We start from the raw sequence: 9,692 nt of genomic DNA on the forward strand, positions 1-9,692 counted from the left end.
AAGGGGAAGGATTGTGACGAGGAAGAGGAGAGGTGTCCTGGCCCTCTGAGGGTTTTCCAGGAGTGGCATGAGATCTCTGGAGATGGCCTCCTGGCCAGCGGAGTGTCGTCAGGACTCTCGTAGGCTGGAGAAGGTTGGAAAGGAAGGAGGCAGAATCTGTACCCTGGGTCACCTAGCTTCTGCTAGAGGGCAGGTTGGCCCAGGGAGGGAAAAATAGGGGGCCAGAGGCCTGCCTGCTTCTGTGCGGTTCCTCCAGTCTGCACCAGGAACAAAGGCCCGCTGGGGAGGCCTGGAGTGGCGTTTTGGGAAAGCCGCCGATTCCTAGCCCTAAAGGACCTGATCAGGGTAGCCACCCTTCAGTAGGCTGCAAGGAGTAGATCCAATTGCAGTCAGCTGTGAAGTGTGGACTGTGCTCCCATCCCTGTAGGCAAGGACTAGCTACCTTGCCTAGGAAAGAGTGAAAAGGGGGAGCAGTCTCTGGTGGGGGTTGAGGGAGATATCTAACTCTCTCCTCCATATAAGGCCGGTCAGCAGGAGGCAGGGACCACTTTCTTTCCCCCCAGGAGAGAGGGTCGCAGGAGCCACTGTGTTGAGTGGTTGGTTGTTCGGGAAGGACCCGCTGCTGGTGTTAGGCAGGCATAGTGTGTTCGCTGCACAGCGGGGTGTGGCTGGTGGGTGTCGAGGAGCTGCGGTGGGCTGCGGGAGAAGCTTTTGCGTGGGTGGTGCCACAGGACAGAACGAGCGGTTCGAGAGTATCAGAGAGGCGATTTCTCCGCATACGTGTGACCGCGGGGCGCCGGGCACAATCGAAGGCGTTCGAGGGCTGCGTCCGTGTGAGTCGAGGAGCGCGCGGAGCGGGACGCTGAGCGTGTGCGCGGGAGGCACAAGTCGCGCGGTGCGTGAGTGCGCGTGTACGCGGCGCGCGTGCCCCTCAGTTCTCAAGGACACCTCCGGGAGGAGGCGGCGGAGCCGGTGTCGGGTGACGTCACCGCGCGCCCCAGTGATAATCGCCCGGTGCCGGAGCAGAGCGCGGATACGAGCGGAGGCAGCGGCGGCGGCGAGCGCGGGGACGGTGGCACTCGGGTTGGGCCAGGAGAGTGGGAGTCGGACTCCCGCAGTGCCGACCTCGTGTACGCTGGGCTCTCTGCCGGTCCTCGGGAATTTGCCTGGCTTCCTTGGCGATGTCCCTGCGCTCTTCTCCACCCGGGACCGTGGTGTGCGGGTCCTGCGGGCGCCAAAGAGGAGGCGGAGGCGGGAGCGGGAGACAGCGCGGGTGGTGCTGCGGAGCGGAGGCGGCGGCAGCCGAGGAGCAGCAGGCGGCGGCGGCTCGCGCCCGGACGGGTAACTGCACTAGCGGCCCCGGCCCGAGCGAGCCGGCAAGCGGCCTCTCAGGTCACCCCGTCTTTCTCTCCTCGAGCAGCTTCTCGCCGGCCTGAGGCGCAAGGGAAGAGCTCAGCGGGTTGTAAAAAAGAGACTGCTTTTCATCTCCGAACATCGAGGTTCTTTATTTTCACCGCATTCACGCGCTCCTGGTGGGGCCGGGAAGATGAGCCGGGGAAGGGCAACTGCAGAGAGGCTTGTGCCGCCGGGGTGGAGCGGGCTCTGCACCCCTCAGAAGACCGCGGCACGCCGGAGCACGCGCGCGCTCACCCCGGCCGGCTCCTGCGTCTCTCTTGCCACGGTTCCGAGGGGTCCCTGCTGCAGGGACGCCCCGAGGGATTTGCCTAGGCCCTTCTCTACCTCGGGGAGGGGAAGGAGAGCGGGCTCCTCGGAGTTGGGGGCGGACCAGGGCTGCATTGCCAGCTTAGCGCGGAGCCCCGCCCCGCCCGCCCCGCCGCGAAGAAGCTGGAGCGTTCGCGCCCCTCAGGCTAGGACCCCACGCAAGCCGCAGCCCCGGCCCCGACCCGGCCCAGCCGCTCGCCGCCCGCCGCAGCCCTGAGGGCCCCTCTGCGTGTTCACAGCGGACCTTGATTTAATGTCTATACAATTAAGGCACGCGGTGAATGCCAAGAGAGGCGCCTCCGCCGCTCCTTTCTCATGGAAATGGCCCGCGAGCCCGGCCGGCGCGGCGCCCCTCCCGCGGGAAAAAGGCGAGCCCCGGCCCCCGGCGGCCCCTCGCTCCGCGGACAAATCCGGCGAACAATGCGCCCGCCCAGAGGGCGGCCCAGCTGCCGGGCCGGGGATCTGGCCGCGGGACACAAAGGGGCCCGCATGCCTAGGACGTCACGGGGAGGGTGGGGGCGACCGCGGGGGAGACCGTGGCCACCCGGCCCCTGACCACGTGTGTCCGCAGCTCTGAGTGCTCGAGATCCCGAAGAGGGGGACGAGGGCCAGGAGACAAAGGGAGGGGCCGGGGGAGCGGCGGGCTAAGGGGCTCGGGAGGGAAGCGTGCAGTCTCTCTGGTTGAGTTGGCGCGCCGGGCTACCCACGGGCAGTCCTGGGCGCTGTCCGCGGTGCTGGCGGTGGAGCCACCCAAAGAAGTAGGGCGCTGAAGCGCGTGGGATGAAGGGATGTCCTGAGAGCCTCTGTTCCCACCCAGGGGGCCCTGGACAGTTGCCGCGGTAACCTGGGAAAAGTGGGATAGGGTCTGAGGTCACTGCAGTCTGTCCCTTAGCCACTCCGGTTGGGGGGCGCAAGGTGGAGGCTATGCCCCCTGAGATTCTAAAGCAACCTCTGCACCTTGGGCTGAGGTTCGCCCTGTAGAAGTGGGGGATCTGCATTTGCACCAAGGTCTAAATCTGGGTGGATACACTGGACTGCAGCGCTTCCCCAAACCTCTCTCCAGCTATGCGGGACGCGAGGCACGTGAGGCTCTGCAGCCTAGGGAGAAAATGACAAATCCTCCTCCTCCCTCCCCCACCACCATCTGCAGCCGCAGTGACACCCACTCAGGTCTGCTGCAGGCATTTTTTTCCGTCATCGGAAGCCAGCGCCACCTGCTGGCGTCCTAGTATGAGACTCTGCTCCGGCACGTCTCCTCCCAGCACGGTTCCCATTCCCAAGGTTACAGGCCCTATTACCTAGGGCAGTGGCTCTCAACCTTCTTAATGCTGTGACCCTTTAATACAGTTCCTCATGTTGTGGATACCCCAGTTACAAAATTATTTTTGTTGCTACTTCATAACTTTAATTTTATTACTGTTATGAATTGTAAATATTTTTTGAGATAGAGGTTTGCCAAAGGGGTCGCAATACTCAGGTTGAGAACCGCTGACCTAGGGTGACATTCAGGTCACAACCTCTGCGTCCACATCCCCTCAGGCAATCTCCAGACCTGCTTTTCATCTTCGCAGGGTGAGTATGAGCCCCTTTGCTGGCTCTGACCCTGAGCCAGCATTGGTCACCCCAAATTCTCCTAGCCCCAAGTCCTATATAGGTGGCAGGAGAGCCCGACAAAAGGGCCCACATGGAGACACAAAGAACACAGAGAACCTGCCTCCGTACTCTCTGAAGAGATGCATACCGCCACACAGTCACAGACCGCTAGCGCTTTTGCATCCCATCCCAAAGCAGAGCCTCTGCAGATCTTCTGCGCTTCGGAGGGTGGGGAAAGGCTTCATCAAGCTTTGGTGTGGACACAGCACTGACCTTGGACTTGGTATCTCTTTTCCCTCCCTCCCTCAAAAGTGGGTGGAGACTGGTCACCTATGGCTCCAGAGGAGTAGGGCCCCAAGGTGAATGAACCCAAAGCAGTACTGAAAGAATCGGTAGAAGCAGCAGTCCCCTGGTGTAGGGGTTCTTGGCGCGCGCGCGCGCGCGCACACACACACACACACACACACACACACACACACACACAAACGTGTCCCTTGTCCAGTTTGAGTGCTGTTGATCTAAATTCTGACATCTGGCTATTTTCTCAGAGGGAAGATTTCCCATGCCTCCCCCCTGAGCTGGAGCTTCATTCTTGTTCACTGCCCTTCCTGGAGACTGGGCTCCTGAACACAGTGACCTTCTGGGCTGTGAGCAGAGATCGGGGTGAGGAAGGGTGAGAGAGGAAGGCTGGAAAGCAAATGGATGGCAAAGCCCGTGGCAAGCTGCTCTGGGCACGGACCGAAGCTTGAGGAGTATCACCTCCTTTGCATTCCGTGAAGACCAGGGGTTCCAGTTCAGACTTGAGCTGGGCCTGGAGAGCAGATATAGAACATTCAGTAGGAAGGTCATCTTTCAGTCTTCACTGTGCCTAGGATGCAGCGTGCAGCGCTGTCTGCTGAGATGTGGACAGGCCCCACACAAGTGAGTTAGAAACCAGCTCGGATCTATCCATGGGGGCTGAATGCCAGCATCACTCTGAGATTCACAGGGCCAGTAGCTTATTCCCACTGTTTTGCACCCCTTCTTTTGTGGCCAAGCTTGGATGTCCACCCCATCCTAGAACACACTCATCCCTACACACAGACTGCCTGGTCCACTCAGAAGCTAGGATTCAGCATATATCTTGGGTGCCAACCTGGCCAACAGCAAGCTTGGACAGAGGGCTAACATTCCCCCATCATTCCCCATGAGTCCCAGCCCTCTTCAGTATAGGGACTAGATAAAGGGGATACATGGCTGAAGCGTCCAATGTGAGCACATCTCCACTCCAAGGGGACCCCAGCAGAGCTGCTGTGCTGGGGCAGCCACCCCATAGCTTCTTTGAAAAACCCTAATTCTCCCCAGAGGTCACCATGTCACTTATAGACTTTTTGGCCTATTGCTATTTGAAATGCTTCAGAATACAGCTTCCTCTCTCCATACTTCCATCCTCTGGGCTCTTCCTAATCTCCTAGACATGGCACCTCGTGGAGCAGTCTCCGGGAGCCCAACACGTCTCTTCCTGTCTGTCTGCAATGCTGAGTGAAAGCCAGGCTCCAGCCTCTCTGTCCGTCAGCATCTCAACCTTCACTCCCAGTGCGGGGCATGGGGGTGGGGTGCAGGGCGGGCAGAGATGCCTCAGAAGGAAAACTGAAATAGCAAAGCATATTGCTGCAGCTTGTTAGGGAGATAAAAGATGGTAAGAACTTCACTTGGCAGGAAGGAGGAAAGAGGGTCTAATTTAGCATGGTGACCCCATCCAAGAAGAAGCAAGACTGGGGTAGGATCTTCTCAAGTGCACACACACGCATGTATCCTCCCGGTCTCGGGATGTTTCCCAGCCCCAGGCTATGCCCAGTTCACATGGCACACAAAGCCAACTTTTCATAATGGAGCTTTATCAGCAGGAGCTCCCATGGGTGCAATCAAAGAGTCACAGGAGCCCAGGATGCAGGAGCTTCTACCCAGCCCAAGCCTGCCTACTCCTACCACCTCAACCTCACCTGGATTCTATCTCCACCTGACAGAGGTTCCTGTATTCCTGTCACCAGCAGAGGCTTAGGCTCCTCCTTAGCATCAGACCACTCGACAGCTGTTCTCTCCTCAGCTTCACCAGGATAAACCAGGGTCCCCACGGCTACCTGAATCTTCCTAGTGGGTCAAATGAGTGGACCCAGACTTCCCGGGAAGCTGAGCCATGGCACTGCTGCCCAGGCAGGACTTGTCTCAAAGGGAGGATGAGAAGGACCCATTTGCACATCCAGGCACCTCTCCTGCCACCTACCCTCTTACAGCTGGTCCCATTCCTTCAGAGCTTAGGCACATACCTCCCTAGCTCCTTTTAGGGACACAGCATCAGCCAAAAATGTCATAGTAATGGAGGTTAATAATAATAATAGCAACACACCTGCCCTTCCAAGCTCTACACTCCCGACATGTCTGCCACAGCCTGATCTCAAGTCAGTCCCCACCACCCAGAAAGCCTTCAACAGGGAGATATCAGAGTTATCATCTGTGCTGGAGACAGGAGTAAGACATGGCTTAGATGTGATCCTTCCATACACATACATACCCTTTCCATTGAGGCCCTGGTGGAAGGGATAGGCCTTCCAGCACAGAAACAGCAGGACAGGAGCACACTGCGCTCTGGCGGACAGTGCTCTCCCAGGAGCCAGGGAGAACCCATCTTTGGTTCCAAGCCACTTTACATGGGTCTTGTCAGGCTGTCCCAGAGATGTCTGTGGGCCCTATGTAGTCCTTCATTTCTCTGATTTGCCACCCACATTACCACTGTTTATGGGCAGAGGTTGGATGCATCCTAGAATCTGGTGCAATGGGGATTCCAGCCTGCTTGTTCCCTGGGTCACGCCACCATGAGTTTATACCAGGAGCTTCAGATATGCAGTAAGAGACTCGGACGGACAATTTTCAGTGCATGTCCACTCCAGACAGGAAGAACCAAAATCCTTGAACTGCCCCCAATACAACCAGCTCTGCAAGCACAGTGTGAGCCCACATGGATGGATGGCCAATTAGAGCAGGTTTTGGAAGCTTCTCAGTCCCAGGCTGTACCTGGTCCACACGGCACTGAGAGCCAATACTCCCCGGTGGGCACCATCTCTGCTGGCACAGAATGGGACGATGTACAAAGCACACAGACCGGTTTAGGCAGGCTGAAGTATAATGAGGCAGTGCAAAGCCTTGTTTGAGGCACGCACAGAATACCCCAGCACATACTTCTGGCCACGTGTGTGTGTGTGGCAGGGTCCTCTGCAGGTGCCTATGCTCACCACAGGTGGAACCCAGAGATGCTTCAGGATTCTGTACCTGGAAAGGGATGGTGAATGAGACCATAGAGAACCAGCCCCAGAGTGACCTTGAACATTGTCCAGACATTAGAGGTTACAAGCAATCACCATGAACAATGACAGTGCGGGGGGGGGGGGGGAATGAGACATCTTCATCCAGAGACTGGTCCTACCTCAGCATACCATGGAGGAGCCCATAGGATGAGGTCCTTACACTTTTGCTTGTTCACTGTCCTTCCACTGGTTGAAGTATTCCTGAGTCTCTTCTAGGGACCAGGCCATAAGTGTCACCAAGGTCTAGACAAGTCTGCAGGGGACAGGACCCTAATGAGCAAGCAGCCTATATTCCCACCCGGTACCTACCTGTTCGATCCAAGACAAGAAAAGCAGGGTGACAGTAGGCAGGAAGGGGGTCCACTTGGCCACAAAACCCAAGGACTTGTGGAGCCAGGATTTTCCCAGTTTCTTCACCCCACTGTGCTTCAGTTTCCTGTCTGTGGTTGGGTGGTAAGTTCAGGCAACTCCAGTGAGCAAACATGTAAATTTATCATGACTGTAATCAACACCATCATTACCATCCTCATCACCTCCATTATCATTAGTCTCAACTATCATCACTGTCATTATCACTATCACTGTTACCCAACCACCATGATTCCCATCATCATCATCGTCACCATCATCATCATCACCATCATCACCACCATTATCACCATCACCACCACCATCACCATCATCATCACCATCATCATCACCATCACTATCATCACCATCATCATCATCATCATCACCATCATCACTATCACCATCACCATCATCATCGTCACCATCATCATCACTATCATCATCTTCATCAGTCCCATCCATCATCCCAAACTTTAGGTTGAGGCCTTTTAATACGTCTGTCTGGTCCTGTTTTCAGTTCTTCAGAGCAGCAGAATAAAGACTTGGCACTGGAACCGTGGCCACCAAAGGTTACTCTAGAGGCCTGTAAGCCTCTTAGAAAGGTGCCATGTTGCAGATAACTATCTCATTGAAGCTGAAGTCTTTGTTGGCAGGGTGGTATTGTTGGGAGGTGGGGAAACTTTGGGAGGTAGACCCAGGCATTGGAGATGTAACCATGAAGGGGGTGGTGGCACCTCGGACCCTTCCTGCTTCTCCTTTTTGCTTCCAAGTCATGACGGGAGTAGTTTTGCTCCACCAAGTACTGTCTGCCATGGCTGTTCACACCCCTATAAGAACCCTAAAAGCCTGGAGTCCACCCAGTCATGAACTGCAACCCCTCAAACTGTGAGCCAAATAAACGTTTGTTCTTTGAAATTATCTCAGGTGTTTTGTTACGGTAACTGAAAGCTGATTAACCTAGACAATGATAACAAGGAGAAAAGGAACAGTGACAAGTACAGCTAAGGACATGGAATTGAGCAGTGAGGTGGGCTCATGGTACAGGTCCCAAGCCCATATCAGCAGAGATCTCTTCACACCAGGAGACCCTGGGCCAGTACCCAGGTAACCTCTGCCTTCCTTCCACATCCTTCCCTTCAGTCTTTCAAAAGGTCAGGTGAGACCTTCAAAGGCATTTCCCAAACACTCCACACCCAGAGAAGTACAGAGTACCTGGGGCAGTTTTCTTCCTAACTGAGAATGGACAGTGGTGCTGCCCCTCATGGCCCTCCTGACTAAGTATGGGAGCTCAAGGAACTGACAGCCATGGAAAGGCCCACTTCCAGGTTTCTCCTAGACGGCTGTGTTGTCTGTATGAGGTGCACAGGGAGGCTAAGACCTTGCATCCCCTAGCCTAGTGGACTGGGACAGTCGGCAACATTCCCTTTTGCCTACATTGACATTCTTGTTTGTTTGGTTTGGTTTTAGAAACAGGGTTTTGCTGTGTAGCCCTGGCTGTCTTGGAACTCACAGAGATCTGCATGCATCTGCTTCCCAAGTGCTGGGATTAAAGGCTTGTGCCACCACCCCGGGGCTCCAAATTGACATTCTAACCAAAGGTTCTCCTTTGAGCTTCTTCACTCCCAAGTTCCCACTCCTCAAACGTGCCCATCAAGAGTGGTGGGCTGGAGAGATGACTCAGTGGTTAAGAGCACAGCTGCTCATTTAGAGGTCCTGAGTTCAATTCCCAGCACCCACATGGTGGCTCGCAATCTGTAATGAGATCTGGGGCCCTCTTCTGGTGGGCAGGCATACATGGAGACAGAACACTCTATGTATAATAAGGAAATAAATTTAAAAAAAAAGTGGTGACCAGGAGGAAGAAGCTTCTCTAGGATCCTTATCCAGAGGCTCTGGTGATCTAACCTCCCTCCAGCTACTTTACACTTCCAGGGTACTTAGGGTCTCTTCTTGCCATCCCTAGCTAGGGGGCAGAGAAACATGGAGAGACCAAAGCAAGCTGGCTCCACACAACTCACCCAGCGTTCCCATCCATTCATGGGCAAACTGCCGCTCTGGATAACCGAGAAGCTCAGAGTAGCCAGCAGCTAAGGCCGTTCCCCATGATACCCTGGAGCAAGTTCCCCCCAACAGACTAATCCAGGAAGGCTGGTGGGGTAGTTAGTCTTGTAGGCAACTCTCTTGGGTCTGTGCAGTGTCAGGAACTCCCCCCAGACAGCTGGGTTGTCCACCTCTGGCTCCCAGAGAGGTGAGGAAGAGACACAGCTTGGGATAGGGATGAGGCCAACAGAGGAACTAGCCCAAGGATGTCCCCATTAAGCAGGGATGGGGGCTTCATGCACCTCAGGGCTATGTTTAAGGCCCACTGTGTTCTAGGCTCCTTGCAGACGGTAGAGTCCCACCCAGATCTCATGCCCTTACTCTTCCTTAAATCTAGACACAAATGGCCAGCCTTGCACTATGTCCCCAGCCTTTTGCACCTCAAGACCTCCAGACAACCTGCCACACAGCAGAGTTCACAAGGCTCAACCTCCCCTAGGCCTTGGAGCTGTAAAGGATGGGGTGTGACCAAAACATAGCTCATCCACAGCACACCTGGCATCAGAGTCCCACTCTAGTGTTGGTGGTTGTTGGCCATTTTTTGATCAGGGTGGTTGGACACTTGGGAAGGGAGAATGCTAACCA

Source organism: Alexandromys fortis, unplaced genomic scaffold (assembly GCF_014885135.2).
Source record: "Alexandromys fortis isolate MF-2015 unplaced genomic scaffold, M_Fortis_MF-2015_v1.1 scaffold_81, whole genome shotgun sequence".
In the NCBI taxonomy this organism is placed as follows: domain Eukaryota; kingdom Metazoa; phylum Chordata; class Mammalia; order Rodentia; family Cricetidae; genus Alexandromys; species Alexandromys fortis.